Here is a 16,412-nt window from a genome sequence, read left to right as displayed (position 1 = left end):
AAGAGGGAGCCCGCAGAGGGGCTGGGGTTCCATCGAGCCTCACAAGCTGGAGGTGCCATAATAAAGATGAGGTCCCTGTCTGACCAGCACTTCCCTACCTCTACCTCATGCTGTCCTGAGACTCTGGAGGGTGAATCACAGACTCACAAGGAAAGGACAGAGGTAGGAAGCCATTTTTCCCTATTTACGCCAGCATGCTATGGATTCATTTGTGTGTACATCTGTCTGGATTCAGCTATATTAACCACATGTTCTGGATAAATCTGGATTTGGAGAAACATTGTGGAATCTGCTTAGTCATATTTTCCTCTATTTACTTGGTATCTTAAGAACACAGTTTTTATCTATATCATATGCACATCCATATCCATATCTGTATGTATGCCCATAGTTATCTACTTAATGTAGATGTTAGGTCAATCCTGAAAATCAGTCTGGCAGATAAAACCATGAACCAGATTCAAAAGATGTGAGTTTAAGTCCCAGCTCTGTGACTGAGCAGCTGGGCAAGCACAGAGAGCTAGGTGCCCTCTATGGGCCTCAGCTAGCTCATCTGCAGAATGGGTCTGATTTCCCTGCCTGAAAGGGTGGGACACACTTTGTGTCCAGTGTGGTTATGTGCACTAAGACTTCATAAATGGTAAAATCAAGAAGGCAGCATCAGCAACATATACCAACAGTGGATGCATCTGAATGATGGCATTATGTCTTACTTTCATTTTTGTCTTTACGGGTCTTTGGTATTCTCCCTAACGGACATGCTTTTTCTTTTACCCAGGAACAAATACTTTTATAAAAGCAGAGAGAGAGAGAGAGAGAGAGAGTGTGTGTAAAGGAAAATTTAGTGATGGTACATTCATTCCAACTAGTTTGTTTTACCTAAATCAAGTCTTTTATACTTGTCACTAGCCAGCATCATATTGTGTATTTTAATCTATATATTTAAGAGCGCTGACCCTTTCCTTTGGGACCATGTGCTCATTAGGGCAGGGAGTTTGTTTCAATAACACTACCTCCTCAGTCAGGGTCATACTGATATATGTGGGGCAGAAGCAAAAGTACAGAAGAGACCAAGCACAGCCCTGACTTTACCTTGCATGTGGAACACACAGTGTAGGGGATGGCTGATCCTTGCCCCCTGGTACCACCATCCTCCCAGTAGGATGCTGTCATGATAGAGGCCAGTATAAGCCAGGAGAAGGCCTGGGGCTGTAGGCAAGGGGTCCCTGGCTCTTGGGTAGAGCAAGTGGGCTCCGGATGGACTCTGTCCCTGAGGCCCCAGAAAGCCCTCATCTTGAGGGGATGGTTGACACTGCAGGAGGGCTCAGGAGGACTGTCTGAAGGGTGGGGCCTGACGCTAAGCCCCCAGGTGTCTGGGTCTAGGGGTGATGCTATTCTGGTGCCTACTGCCTGAGATACACCCAAGAAACTCTGGCTAAACAAGTGTGTGAATAAAGTGGGTTGCCATGTGGTGTTCATGGTTCTAAGAGTGACTTAAAACTGAAGGTGAAAACATCTATACACTTCCTTCCATGTACAGGAGATGAGATGAGAATACCGAATTAAGTGTGTTCTGAGACTCAGCTACACAACATTCTGAGTGGCACCGTTGGCTTTAGAAACCAGATCCTGTTTCCTTACGCATGACTTTCCATTTGTGTGAATTCTGTATTCCATTCCACCTGTTTTAATCCACTTGCTCCTTCAAACAAATAGGAATCAGGGTATGGGGCCACTTTTGACAATCGTTCTATGACAAAAGGTTTGTGTGTTCTCACTGGAAGTTCAATCACACAGGGATTGACTCAGTGAGGGGACAGGCGGAAATCTCAGTGTTGGGGAATTTGGTAGCATTCGGGAGAAAAATAAAACCAAGACGTGTAAGAGCACTCTTTCTCTGGCTGAGTAAGTTATGAGGGGTGAGTCGGTCTTGGAAGGAACCAGTTTATCACACTCAGCATCACAGGACGGATATTTATCGCCTGACTCGCTCCAGCCTTATAGAGTGAAAGCAGAAGCCATAAACCGTGCACAGAGGAGAATGCAAACTGTTGCATTCTCTGAATTCATTGAAGATGACGTGAAAAAGTTGTTTGAATGCTTTATTATGTGTGGAAGGATCATAAAAACCAGGCTGAGCCACCAGGAGGAAAGTACGGTCAGAAAGAGGGTGTGCGTGCAAGAGATGACGCTGCAATTGAACTTGAAACCCTCTCTTTATAGACACATTAAAAATCATGCTCGAACTGATAGAATGAATAAGCAGGCTCAGGGTATCAGAATCTTGCAGCTAGGAGCACACAGCCCTGCAAAAGAAGGTCTGGAGTGTTTGCTATCTCTCCATTCTGAAACGATGGCACGTCAACTTAAAAATCATTTCAATGCCAGGTAAGCATTTCTTTATTCGTGTAACAAATAGCTATTGTCACCTATACACCAAACTCTGTACTAGGAGCGGGGGATATAATGACAAAAAAAGGCACAGTCCCTATTCCGGAGGAACTGTCAGATGCGGGCGAATGGCTAGTAACCGGGGTGGCAGACACATAGAGAGGACAGGCCCCTGACCCGGTCCTTTTTGTATGAAGCGGGGTTCTCTGCCTTCGGCTGATCATAGACTCTGGGCACACCTTATGATCATTACTACGGTCATGTACACTCGTGGGATAAAGTTTTCAAAGTTCAGAAAAAATAAGTAGGCAAATAAGACATTAAGAATACGTCAAGTGGGAGCGCCCAGCTAGCTCAGCCAGTGAAGCGTGCGACTCTTGATCTGGGGGTCATGAGTTCAAGCCCCATGTTGCAGGTAGAGTTTACTTAAAAACAAAACAAAACAAAAAGAATGTGTCAACCATACTCAGATAGAAAAAAAGAAATAAAAATAAATTTCTCTTGAAAGGAAAAAAAGAAAAAAGAAGCTTACTGCTCAGAAACAACACATTACCTTGTATTATATCCCCTTCCTGTCCTTGACCTGTGCAAGTAACTTCACAATGTTGTTGTTCCTTACTGTCTTAGCTACACATAAGTGTTTCATATGTTATGCTATTTTAAATGATCAGTAATCTTATTTTTATGATTTTAAAACATACTATCATATTTGGGACATTGCACCCTGAAATGAGGGGGGTGGTTTTTGCAAAACTCTGGTGACTGGGTACCACACCCCTGACCAATTCATTCAGGGTCTCTGGAATAGACCACAGCCCTCGGGATTTTTTAAAGCTCATATGTGGCTCTGATATGCAACCAGTATTGAGAAACCATTGATAAATTCAGTATGTTTCCTTCATTATTAAACAACTGAAGTGTCCCCCAAGTTGTTTTTAATTTTTTTTCATCAATAATCCATCAACCTGTAAAGAACATCTTAAGATAAAAAGCACGCCAGCATTTTGCATTGTCTCCTCAGCATAGAATCTGAACAATGAGATTAGCACATGCACAAGGCACCCCTTTCTTCACACACTATGATGTGTTCTTATTTCTCCCAAGGAACCTGTTCAGAGGTGGTGTAACAGTTTAACAGAGGGGCACAGCCTCAGGGAGTTTAAGTAATTGGCTTAGTGTGGCGTCAAGGAACATGGACTTTCCACTATATCTGCATTAACTTCCTGGACAATCCTTCTAAACTTTATGTTTGTTTTATTTTTGGTGCAATTCTCAGTTTCTCGGGCCAACAACCTCCAGGTAAAACATGTGGGTTTAGGAATCTGTTGCTTAATCCAGATGAACCGAATGCATTCGGAGAACAGAAGATTATGGGTACGGTTTTGTGGTCACAGGCAATGATTAACTAGCCGACAAGGACCCCTGTAGTCTAGTTATTGTCAGAAGGGAAAAAAAAAAAAAAGATTAGGATAAAACCCCAAATCCCAATCGTCACTTGATTATCAAATCCACATTGTAGATGAAGAAATTGCAGTTAGGGAAGTAAAGTCACATCGCCTTCCAAGTTTAGGAGGCAAGACCTGACTATCAAACCAGTGATTGCTCTGCGCTTGCAAAGAAAATTCTGCAGTCGGAGGCTTTTCCAGACCCACTCTCCTTCCTTCCCTGTCCCCACTCACAGGTGCCCAACAGACCGCTCAGTCCGAAGGCCCCCCTCTTCCAGTCCTGCTGCTCCCTGCTTTGTCACTCACGGGCATGTCTCCTGATAAATCTCTTAACAGTTCAGACTCAGTTCTGGTGTCTGCTTCCTGGAGGACTCCCAAACTACCACAGGGTGCTACCCCGTAAAGTGCTATAGAGACACCCCAAACCAGTGGTGTGCAGGAGGCTGTGTGCACCACACAGCAGCTCATGGGGGTCCCTTCAAGCCCATCTCTCACCAAATCTGCATCAGTGGTATCCCACTGATGGTTTAAAATTGGCCGTGATGGAAGTGTTTACACGACAGAAATCAACAAATTCTGTAAATCAAGACTGTCTCTTTCCCCAAGAGCCCGAGTCACTCCATGTCGCCTAGCACGCTACCATCCCCACTGTTGCACCAGCTAGGATTCTTAGAAATTCTGGTCCACAAGCGACATTTCCCTCATGCCAAGTGGGTAGCAGTGCATAGCAGCTACAGCCCTTCCTCCTGTTGTTAATCGCTCATCGATTTTTCTCCTGATGTAGGATGAAAACCCTGTTGCTTCATATCCCAAGAGTTCATCATGTAAACACTTGTCTCCACCTGCTCACTGGTAGAGTTTGTCTGTTCAAGTGTTTCTTGTCATCCCTGCATGCTTAAAATTCTCTAGTAACCAACAACACTCTATAATTTTATAATCAATAAGAAATTATACCGGCAAGAAGACAATTACAATAAGTCAAATTCAAAATTGATATGCTATAATGATATCCACACCCCTCCCCCCTTGTTTTTTTCAATGTGAGCATCTGAAAAGTCTTGAAGAGACCATTTGTATTCATCAAGGATATAAATGCTCACGAATCCATAACTTAGTTATATCTTGGTGTGAGACTGGCCAAAATGAATAAATAAATAAATAAAGGCACAGAAGGATTGGTTTCAGTAAAGAACACTCCCTCTTTATGTGGGGAGAAGAATAACAATTTCCTGAGGGCTATTGATAGAAACATTAAAACAATCATACTAGAGTATTTTAACCTATGTTTTATTAGTGGAATGTGAGCATCAGTTTTCTTAACTGCAAAGTGAGTTTCTTAATACCAGCATCAAAGTGGTATTGTCTGTGGGCTCAGTAACAGTCTATGAATGTCTATGCAGTGTGTGTGTGTGTGTGAGATGTGTGTCTACATGTGTCTGCCTGTCTATCATGGGTGTGTGTGTGCATGTTTGTGTGTGTGTGTGTGTGTGTGTGATGTGTGTCTGCATGTGTGTCTGTGTGTGTGTGTGATGTGTGTATACTACTAAGGTACTAAGTACCTAGTAAGTGTCCAATAAAAGAGAACTTATCTCTTGCCTTCTTTTTTAATTATTAGTGTGTATGGAGAATAAGGCACCCACATTTCCTTGCTGAGTGAATTCATTATTAAAGAAGAGAGATTGCTTTCTGGTGTTTCTGTAAGTGAACACTAACGCATTAAAAGTAGAAAATAAATAAAACAGGCAGACAAAAAAGACAGGGCAGAATTCATAGTGCGAATATCTCTATTAAACCTTGCAAAACTGGAGCGTGGCCATGCAGAAGATGGAGGGGGATGGGGAGGTGTTCGGAGGGTCGGGAGGCAATTACACTGGGAGATGCGAAATGACTGTGTCCAGGAAGACTCGCAGGATGTTTGTGTGAGCCTGCCATCACAGAGAAAATTATTTTTGATAACCAATAAAGATTTTCCAAATATTCACTCTAGCTCTGTGCTACAAAATCCACACGAGCTAGGCACAGACAATGAAGAAGATCCGAGTGGCACACTGCTTTCTGGATTTAGTTCCTTCCACCCAAACTGAGTAAGCGCGGGGAAGTGAGGTTGGGAGGTTGCTTGACAAATTGCCTTGGATTTATTTTTCACCATTTGTATTTTATTACATAAGATTGGAACACAACTCAATGGTCGAACAGTGTAATAGTCTGCACGTTTAATACAATTTCTGCTACACGCAAAATAGTACCAGATAAACCATTCATATCTTAATGATAGGTAAATACTCCTTTAGTGTTACAGATGAGCATGTGACAGGCATTCTCTATTTGTGAAAACACCTTTATTTTTGTACCTATTACAGCAGAGATATTGCTACATCAGTAGCTGAATTCCAGCACTGATAGACAGGGAATAAACAATTCACACACATGCTCACACACCAGCAAGATAACAGTCATGCAATCATACAATAAGAGCTCCCTGCTAGAAGCTAGAGAATTTCTTTCTCTATTTTTTGACTCTGGGAAAAACAACCCCATACAATAGAAAGACAGTCAGGCTTTGGGCACTTTTGAGACCAGTGTTCAAATTCCAGGTGCTCTCCTACCTAACTGGGTGACTAAATATTCTTTTGCAAACTATCCTGTGCTCACAGATCTCCCAGGGATCCTGTTAAAATTCAGATTCTGATTCTCGTCTGGGGTTCAGCATTTCCCACAGATGCCCCAGCTGGTGACCCTGGAACGCCACTTTGAATAGTGTGGACTTAGATCTGGAGGTTTTCTTTCTGGGGTCTTAGTTTCTTCATCTGCACTGTGTGGGTGCTAATGTTTACTGATGCCATGAGCATTCTACCCGGCAATGCTTGTGGAAGCCCCAGCCGTGTGTGGTGTGCACTGCGCTCCATAGGTGGACACCCGCTCACAGGGCTGGTGCACGCAAGGTCACACTCATTAGATGCCCCAGCTCCCCCTCCTTTTTCACCCGATAGCTAACCGGCCACGTTGTTGATCTACTTAGCCCTGTAGATTCTGACCACAATGTCGTGTGTATTCCATCATCTTCTTCAAAATAATAGCAAAATTGTGAGGGAAATAAAAGAAGAAAATGTTTGCCACTGAAAGTTTCCACAGCTCAGCAGAGCCCTGCGTGCGTTGGATACTAACTTCATTTCCCAGGGTCTGGCAGAGGCCATAATCCATGAAAATGGAACACGAGTCCCTGCATGACGTACTTTGCAGTAAGCCACTAAGATTCACTTGCAGCTCTGCATGAGACCCTCGAGTTCTCTTTGATAAGTTGCCCGACCTGAGAAAGCTGAAAATGTGTCCATTATTGTGGGGGGCAGCTGGGAGGATGTGGTGTTACAAGTGGAGAGGGTGGCGGGTCAGGGACCCCCAGGTGCAGAGTGGTGCGGAGTGTGCCTCCCAACCTCTTCCGTTCCAAGAAGGGAGCTTGAGTTAGTTTCGCAAGGTACCCAGAGCCCTGGCAAGGCAGGGGGAGAGGTGAGTTGGGTTGCTTTCCTCCAAATGCACGCCAGTGGCGTGATCGGGCTGTTAGGAAGGGTTTTAGCACCTGTGGAAATGGGGGAGCCGGCACCAGCCAACTCTACCCCTCCCCTGCAGAGGCAAGAGCACCCTGGGGTTCACTTTAGAAAGCTGGAGAAGAATAATGTGCCGTGCAGGCGAGGCCATGGGGTGCTAGGCCTCTCAATCCTGGCTTGGGAGAGGATAAAGTGTTTTCTGCTTTTCTGGAGGGTAATTTGGCATTCCTATTCAAAACCTTTAAAATCATGCCTACCCTTGGACTCTGCAGACCTGCATCTGGAATATTATCCCAAGGAAACTACATAAACGTGTGGAATATTTAGCTTTAGGGTACCATGCCTAGAACCAGGAAGACGGATTTTTTTTCCTCTCTCTCTCTCTCTCTCTTTTTTTTTTTAACCTTGATAGGTAGAGGTAGCCAAAAACAAAAACCAAACCAACAACAGGAATACAAAGACAGAGCAAAAAATGTACCTCTTTTCAAAGCTGCGGGCAGCTTTCCCTCCCTGAGAGCTGGATACCAGAGGTGGCCTTTGGTGGAGGCGGTTCTAGTGCTTAGAAGCAGTTCCCTACCTGGTGAAGAATATTAAGCAAATGCGCCCCCCTCCCCGCCCCCCAGTATTCCCAGGCAAATCTGAGAATGCAGGTGTGTTAGACTCAAGTTAAGTGCCCTGCTTTGTTATGTAAATTGCTAAGTGCTGTTTTTTAGCCAGAACTGCATTTCTGCAGGCTCCAATGCTCCTTTATATATAGTAGCCCTATTTCGCTTCTAGGTAGGGATTCAAGCCCACTGCAGTTTGCTTGGACAGAGTGGCCATTAAGCTGCGTGATACTCAGATGGTGATAGGCAGGCAGAGGCTACAAATATGGCCTGAGGACCTGCCCTCAATTTGTTTATGTTCTCGTGGGCTGAGATAAATAATAAACAGGCACGCCTGGGAGTGAGTAAATAGATACATGTATACATAGTAAGTTCTCTAAAGAGGAAACATACAGGAAACAATAGAAAGTATCAGGAGAGGGGCGCCTGGGTGGCTCAGTTGTTAAGCGTCTGCCTTCGGCTCAGGTCATGATCCCAGGGTCCTGGGATGGAGCCCCGCATCAGGCTCCCTGCTCAGCGGGAAGCCTGCTTCTCCCTCTCCCACTCCCCCTGCTTGTGTTCCCTCTCTCGCTGTGTCTCTCTCTGTCAAATAAATAAATAAAATCTTAAAAAAAAAAAAAAAGTATCGGGATAAGGTACTTAGCTAGGATGGTCTCGGGGGCCCAGCAGAGGAGGTGACAGGTGAATGAGGGAGAGAGACATTTGTAGTTATGCTGTGGAAACTCTTAGAAGGCGTGTTGCTGTGAACATCTGTAGAGAAAGGGCAGGTAGCTGGGGGTAAGGGAGGGGAATGGGAAATTTAATTTTGGATGGATATCTGATGGCAAATTTCCAGGATTATGAGAATGATCTAGTAGAAAGGAAGATGGTGCTGAATAGAATGAGGGAAACTGGAACAGTCTTTGAGAATGCAGGAGCACATGGGGCAGGAAGCCAAAGAAGAAGAGTTCGTTTTAGCGATGAGATGGTTGCTCATTCCATCAAATGAAGGAACCAGGGACTGTGGATGCAGACACAGGCAGGCCAGTGTCGCTGGAGGAATTAAGATGGAGAGTTTATGTTTGATACCATCGATCTTTTTTGAAATGTAAGGTGAGGTCATCAGTAGGGAATATGATTAGGGTGGGGTGGGTATTGAGGAAAGAGAAGCTGGTAAACCATCATCTCTAGAGCTGGAAAGGTAAATTTGCTTGGAAAATGTAGAAGGATTGTCCAGTTGGATTAATGCCTGTTTCAGATGTATGGTCACTCATTGAAATGCATCCACTCAGCACTGGTTTGTAATAATCTCCAGCCACAATCAGCATCTTGGGAGCAGATCAAAGTAAGTGGACAGTGGGTATAATCAGGTGTGATGATTAATTTTATGTCAACCTAGCTATGCCACAGTACCCAGATGTTTGATCAAACATTATTCTAGATGTTTCTGTGAAGGTATTTTTTAGATGAGATTACATTCAAATCAGGAGACCTTCAGTACAGCAGATAACCCTCCTTAATGTGGGTAAGCCTTGTGAAATCAGCTGAAGAACTTAAGAGAAAAAAAATTGGCCCCCCTGAAAGAAAAGGGAATTTTTTTTTTAATTTATTTATTTGACAGACAGAGAGAGACAGCAATAGAGGGAACACAAACAGGGGGAGTGCGAGAGGGAGAAGCAGGCTCCCTGCTGAGCGGGAGCCCGATGTGGGGCTCAATCCCAGGACCCCGGGATCATGACCTGAGCCGAAGACAGATGCTTAATGACTGAGCCACCCATGTGCCCCGAAAAGGGAATTTTGCCTACAGATTATCATTGGACTCAGAATGCCACTCTTCCCTGGGTATCCAGCCTTCTGTTCTACCGTGGAGATTTTGAACTTGACAGCCTCCAAAATCACATGAGCCAAGTTTTTAAAATAATTCTATCTATACACACATCCTACTGGTTATATTTCTCTGGAAAACCCTCACTAAGACACCAGGATTGAGGGTATAGGTGGGGTTCATAGGAAAGGTTGATGAGTAGAGAATGCTCAAAGAAACAGAGTCTGTTTTCTAGGGATGGTGATGGTCATGGTCAGGGAAACTATACACAGTGGGAAGCTGTATCCATCAAGAAGGGTCTAGGTTACCCTGGAATAAGGAATAAGTCCCAAATCTCAATGACCTATCACAGCAAAACTATTTCTCATGCAGGATGGATATGGCTTCTGTTCACTGTGGTTCTTCAAGGGGCTGGGATGATGAAGGCTCCATCTTGGCATTGGCTCCCACAGTCACAGCAACAAGGAGAGAGGGTCAGAGAGTCACACTGGCAACTAAGATTCGTATGTCACTTCTGCTCAGATTTCATTTACCAAAGCAAATCACAAGGCTTCACCCAATTTCAGGAAGTGATGAAGGAGCAGTTCTACCATGGTGGGGAAAGGAGAAGAATCAGAAGTTTATGAAAGAGTTTTAATGACTGTCCAGGATGACAGATACTGACAAAGTGGTAGAATCAATGGGCTGGAGGTCCCAATGACATTGCAGAAATTCTGAACCGGGAGAATTAGAGTGATCCAGAAGCTTGGAGGTTATAGTCATAGTGTGTTGAGTGCTGAAGTTCAGTCTCAGAGATGGTGAAGCCATTGGAAATGACAGTTTGAAGATAGGACCATGCCCATGGACACCTCAGGTAGGATGAAGAGTAAAACCCTTGAAGCAGTCTTTCTTAGACTTTGGTGAGCAACCAAACTGCATGTTCATATACAGATTGTGGAACCCCATCCCCCAAGAGTTTCTGATTCAATAGGTGTAAGGTAGAGCCTGAAGAGTGGCATCTCTGACAGGTCCTTACCCCCACCCCCCCAACTAGGTGGATTGAGTATATCATTGTCCGCAGTAGACTTTCATGAACCATTTATAGTACTTAACTTTAAAGAAATGAGGGTGCTTTTAAAAACGTGAACCAATAGGCTTAAATAAATCACATTCATATTTGCTGTTTGTAGAACTGCTATCAGTGTACCTTTTGTGTTTATAGTCAACTTGTCATCCTGAAATACTCTTTAACTCATAACCAACTCCCTTATTCTCCATTTTCAAAGAATCTAAGACTAAGTTACCAGTCTTAAACATCTTTTATAAACCTATGCTACTATAAATTATGTGACTAAGTGCGACTAAACAATGATAAGAAATGTGATTTAAAAAAAAATTATCCCCGGTAATACTCATGACCTTCACCTTAGAGCTGCTGATATGCAAGGAACAAAAGGCATTGGTGTTAGATAGGTCAGTACCATGGATGGTGAAGTTGCTCAGAATGATGACTGGAGCTAGTGGCTAAAATAGTTAATGAACAATGGGAGCAATAGTTTGTTGATAAATGGCGGCACCAAGGATGATAATAGAAAATCTGATGGTATGTACTTCAAGGATTTTTATTGTGAAAAGAAGAAAATAAGATGATAAGGAAGTGGCATTAGGAAGCAAAGAACACACTTATCCAGCCTACAGATTTTAAGGTAGACATGATGATGTGGACGAAAAAGAGTGCCCACTTGATAATGCTCTAATGGAAATGGTGTCTTAAAAAAAAAAAAAAAAGTTTAAGTAAGAACCAGGTAAGGGAAACTTCTTATGTACATAACTTTGTCATCGCAAATGAGATGATGTTACTTCTCCCTTTCCGATCTTTGTTCTTTTTAAAGTATTTTCTGTCATATTGCTCTAGCTGGAGCTTTTGGAATGATGTTAAATGTGTTACAAGTAAACATCCTTGCCTGATCCAAACTTCAAGTCAAGCTCATCTTTCAGCATAAAAACGTAATATTAGCTGTGGCTTTTCAGGAAGCCCTTCTGTGTTTGATAAAGTTATCTTCTGTTCTTGCTCCACTGAGAAACTTATAATTATTAAGTATTAAATTTTGGTAAGTACATTTTCTCCATTATTGAATTGGATGATTTTTTTTTTCTGTTAAGATGGTGAAATATATTGGTATTTTTAAAATATCAGGCTAACTAGGTGTTAATTCTGTACCTTAGCCTTTCTGGGATACACATACTTGGTTATGATATGTTAACATTCTCATGCGTTGCTGGCTTTGATTTGCAAAATTTTTGTTAATAACATATTCATATATGATGATGAGGGATATTGGACTTCAAGTTTGCTTTTCTTGTATTATTTTTGGTTTCATAGTAATGCTAACCTCCCAAAATGATTTAAGGAATATTGCTTTCTCCCATATATATTTTTTTAAAGAGTTGTTTATTAATTTGATGGAAAAGCATGGTGGGGAGTGGCAGAGGGAGAGAGAGAATCTCAAGCAGACTCCTTGCTGAGCATGGAGCCCAATGATTTACAACCCGGAGATCATAACCTGTGTCAAAATCAAGAGTCCGATGCTTAACCAACTGAACCACCAAGGCGTCCCCTCCTATATTTTCTGAAAGAGTTTTCATAAGATGATTATTATTACTTCAAAAATTTGATGAAATTCATCAGTAATGCCATCTGGACCTAGAGCTTTCTTTGAAAGCCATTAAATAAAAACTAATTTTTCTTAATAAATATAAATCTACTCATAATTCCTATCTGTGATATGGGTCAGTTTTGCTAATTTGTGTCCATTTAGGTTTTCAAGTTCATTAACATAACAATATATTTGTTATATTCTTTCATGAACCTTTCAATCTTCTCAAGAGATGCCTCTTTAATCCGTGAATTCATTTGTAGTGTGTCCCCCCTTTTTATTCTTGACATGAGCAAGTTATGTTTTCTATCTTCCTTTGTTGGTCAATTTAATGAGAGGTTTTACATTTTATTTATCCTTTCAAGGAATCAACTTTTGGTTTGACAGATTTTCTCTATTTTTTTTTTTTTTGGTCTCTATATCATTGGTTTTTGCTTTTATCTTTACTTATGTTTTTCTTTTGATTTTAGGTGTAATTTCCTCTTTTTTTCTAGTTTCGTAAAGTGCAGACATAGACCAATTATCTTAAATATTTCTCCTCTTTTCCTTTAATCACATATAGTGCCAATTTCTCTCTCCATGGTGCTTTAGCTACATCTTGAAAGGTGTCATTAACAGCATTTCAGCTCTTCCTCTATTCAAAATATCTTTTAATATCTTTCTGATTTTTTCCTTGATATATAGTCTATAGAAAATATCTTGGAAACTCTCAGGCATATTTTTTGTTACTGCTTTCTAACTTCTGTTTTCAAAATTATTGAGGCTTGATGTGTAACCCAGGCTATATAGTCTTTGGTGGGTAAAGATTGTGTTGTATACTCTAAATGTCCTGTAGGTCAATTTGGTTTATAATATCATTCAAATCATTTATGGTCTTACTGACTTTGCCTAAAATATTTTTATTTTACTTTCATATCTGAGGCATCTTTTAGTAGGGTGTGCAGTTAATAGGTTGATATGGATTAAAATATTTTTTGACTGCTTTGCAGGTATGATACAATTGTCTTCTGACTGCATTGTTTTAGATCAAAAGTCAGCAGTCATTTTTAGAACTTTTCCTTATATACAATATTCCTTTTTCTCTGGATGATTTTGTGGTTTTTGCTTCATCTTTGGCTTTTGTAATTTTATGGTGGTCCTAGGTGTAGAGTTCTTTATAATTATTCTACTTGGGTTTTGTTAAGATTCTTGGAACTATGACTTTATATATATTTTTCAAATTTGAAAAAAAATCAGCCATAATTTTTCCAAAAAAAAAAAAGTCCTCCAATTCTTCATTGCAGGGGACAGTCTTATACAGTGTATCATGCTTATCACCATCCTTGGCTTCTACTCACTAGAGGGTAACACCTGGTCATGATGGTCAAAATGTCTTCAGGGCCACCTGGGTGTCTCAGTTGGTTAAGCAGCCAACTCTTGATTTCAGCTCAGGTCATGATCTCAGGGTCGTGAGATTGAGCCCCACCTCAGGCCCATGCTCACCAGGGAGCCTGATTGAGATTCTCTCTGCCCCTCCCCCTGCTCATGCTTCTTCTCTCTGTCCCTCTAAAATAAATAAATCTTTTGAAAAAAGTCTTCAGAGATTGTCAAATGTCCTCCAAGAACCACCAATCTAAAGGAGTACTTTTTCCAGGGTTGGAGTATCTCTATTCCTGAGATATGATCTTTCTGGAATCCCAGCTGGATATTAAGGTGTTGAGTGAGTGTTTTCCACTATGGCATGCCAGGCCTCCACATCTCTCAGTTCTATGCAAAGTCTGGAATACCTGTTCTGCTTATAACTCCCCATTCTTCTTGCAGCTACACAGCATCTTCTCTTGAGTGTGTGCAGTCTAGTTTGTTCCCAGACTCCAGGGTACCCCTGCATATTTACTAATTATTATTAATCATAATTCTCTTATTCTCTGTTGAGCTGCTTCTCCTCAGTTATTTTGCACCTCAAATTCTAGGCCTGAATTTTGATATCAGTTTCCTTAGCTCACAAAACCACTGTGTCCTGTTTTCTTTCAGGATTTTTTTTCCCACTCTTGTCCAAAGATGACTTTAAGGAGAAATTTGGGGCAGTAATGGATCTCATTTCACAAATTTCCTTTCATCCAGAAATCACAGTCCTATGCTGTCTGTTGATCAATGTCTGAAACCAAATCAATTGGTCCAGTTTTATGGTTTCTGTGGCAGGATAGGCTAGTCTGGTACCAGTTAACTTTTGTAATGACCAGCATTGTGTTGTGATTTGAATATAAGTCTACAAGACACGGAAACACACACACACACACACACACTTTGGGGTGGAAATACATTTTGTCCTGAAATGTGAGACTTTCCTACTGGCAATCATCCTAAAAAGACACTGATTTTAGGAAAAGAAATGAGGTCAATGTGGGAAGACTTAGCTGGAGTTAAGGAGGGTAGAGGAGCTCATGGTATGTCCTGAGATAGAGGTAGTCTTAACACTCTCTCTGTTTTAATACTGGCCATAAGTTAGACTTTCTTTTATATGTCCTTTCTTTCATTCACTAAATTTCTATAAAGTTTTGCCAGAGGTGAAAACATTTTCCATACTATGTATATACAATTAGGAATGGGAGCTATTGTACACTTGAACATGAATATTTAGGTATATAAGTTCATACCCTTTATTTTAAGAGAGTACATTATAAGTAATTAGTTAAACAGGAACTGAAGAACTGAAAAAAGAGGGAATACCAAGGTAACACAAGGATGGTAACTAGAGGAAGCAGCTACTATTCCTAGGTCCAAGAAAACAAAAGGAAGAAATTGGATTTCAGAGTCTAAGGGCTGGCAGAAGGGCCCTGCAGAACTGGGGCCCAGACCTCTGAGAATAAGGAATGTCAGGCTGGTCCTGGCACTTCTGGGCTCAGAGGAGGATCCAGGGACCCCTGACTCTGGGCAAGTGCACTGCCTGGCTAGTGCTGGTATCATTGAGACAACAGATTTGGAAGTGCTGGGAGGAAAACGAGTCTGGGTGTAGGAACCATCTTCTGCTGCCGGGGGTGAGGAGCCATTGCCGAGGTGGCAGTGACAGCAAAGAGAAAGAGAAGAAGCAGGTTTTCTGTTCCTCGTCTTCCCTCCGGTCTCCTTCAGCATCCGTTCTCAGCAGACTCTGGTGGGGAGTTGGCTGGCAAAGGAGAAATGTACTTGGACGGCTCTGGGCTCTGGCACAGTGAGGAGGAGTACACAGAGCAGGTTTGGAGGTGGGGGGATCGCCAAGCCGGCATGACCGTAGATGACCCTGGTCTCAGGGGTCCCACACTGTTGAGGGACTCAGCCCGCAAACACAGGAGGATGGCTTCATGACACAAACACAGTCTGTGCTCTTGTAGGCATCCAGCACGGGGACCTGGAGACTCTGAACAGCCAAAAAGTACAGGCACGTTGAGGGGGAACCTGGATCCTCTATCCACAGGTTGGGGCTGATGGATATCAGTTTGGATATTGATGACCTATGACACCATTTTTGGATTCACAAACTTTTGGAGCATAGCTATGCCAATTAGATTAATAATGTTGGATAAAGGACAGATTTTATGGCTAATAATAAGACATTGGCTAAAATAAATTGCGGCACACTGATATGACGAAAGACTAAGCAGCCATTAAAAATAGTACCGTGAAAGAATATTCAGTGATGCAGGAACATGTTTCTATGAAATTTAGAAAAATATCATGAACCTTATTGTTGAATTTTCTCTACATAATTATTTATCTTTATATTAATCTGTACATTACTTATACAAAAGTTTATATAGAAAAACTTTATGGTGTATCTGTGAGGATTCAACCAGATGTGGTTTTTGCTCTTTTTGTATTCGTATTTTTTTAGTATGTCCTGGATTTTCCATAAAGAAAATATACATTTTTAATTTTCTGAAAGGTTTACTTTTTTAAAATGAGAAAGAATAATGTGTTAAAGTGATCAGAATCTCCTTTTCTCAAATCCTTCTGAACTGATTAAGCCTCTTTATATA

Source organism: Callorhinus ursinus, unplaced genomic scaffold (assembly GCF_003265705.2).
Source record: "Callorhinus ursinus isolate GAN/ISIS: 27379988/994484 unplaced genomic scaffold, GSC_fseal_2.0 scaffold8, whole genome shotgun sequence".
Classification (NCBI taxonomy): domain Eukaryota; kingdom Metazoa; phylum Chordata; class Mammalia; order Carnivora; family Otariidae; genus Callorhinus; species Callorhinus ursinus.
Note: the sequence above shows the minus strand (reverse complement) of the source record.